Source organism: Hyla sarda, chromosome 9, assembly GCF_029499605.1.
Source record: "Hyla sarda isolate aHylSar1 chromosome 9, aHylSar1.hap1, whole genome shotgun sequence".
Taxonomy (NCBI): Eukaryota; Metazoa; Chordata; class Amphibia; order Anura; family Hylidae; genus Hyla; species Hyla sarda.
Genome location: NC_079197.1, coordinates 75969293 through 75969876, shown reverse-complemented (window position 1 = coordinate 75969876; position 584 = coordinate 75969293). Strand labels below are relative to the sequence as shown.

At 42.6% G+C, this 584-nt stretch overlaps 1 protein-coding gene across 2 annotated transcripts in view; it reads right to left on the bottom strand.

Moving 5' to 3' along the window:
• Window positions 1-489: 489 nt before the first annotated feature.
• LOC130292037 (uncharacterized) overlaps window positions 490-584 on the bottom strand; it is a 77437-nt gene continuing 77342 nt past the window's right edge. For both annotated transcript variants that reach the window (XR_008848064.1, XR_008848063.1), the window contains exon 4: window positions 490-584. This exon is cut by the window's right edge and continues 73 nt beyond it. The gene's annotated coding sequence lies outside the window, so the exon portion shown is untranslated.

Here is a 584-nt window from a genome sequence, read left to right as displayed (position 1 = left end):
TGCTATGGGCAACTTCTCCTCTGGACAGGTCTTGATAAATCTCCCCCAAGATGTGGACAACACAAAAAAAAAAAAAAGTGGAAATAAAAATAATGTAATGTTAGTAATAATTTAGACACCACACAGGATAAAGAAAAAAATGTTTTTTTTTTTCTTGAATGGCCAAGGCCTTCAATGCTGCAGTAGTAATGATAACATATCTTAAACAGAACAACAACTGAAACATATCAACAAGGCGAAATAATTTAGTCCCGTATATTTCAGTTTTTTTTTGGGGTATTGCTGCTGCTTATGGGGCATAACGTCCACCCTCAAATCATGCATCGCCTGCATCTGTTGTTGGCTATGGTGGGACAACATGGCCTGAAATTCTCCCATTTGTTTGGCCAACAGGGCTTGGAACTCTTGTTTTTGTGATCGGTGGAGTTCAACCATGGTGCGATTCTCCTTGGCCAGCCTTTGGATTTCTTTAGCAACCTGCAGGTAAGTATCCCTTGGGACAGAGCCAGGAGCTAGGGTTGGGGGAGAGTGGTTGGTGTTGTTCACCTGGGGACACCTCCTCCTCCTCATCTATCTCAGCCGAT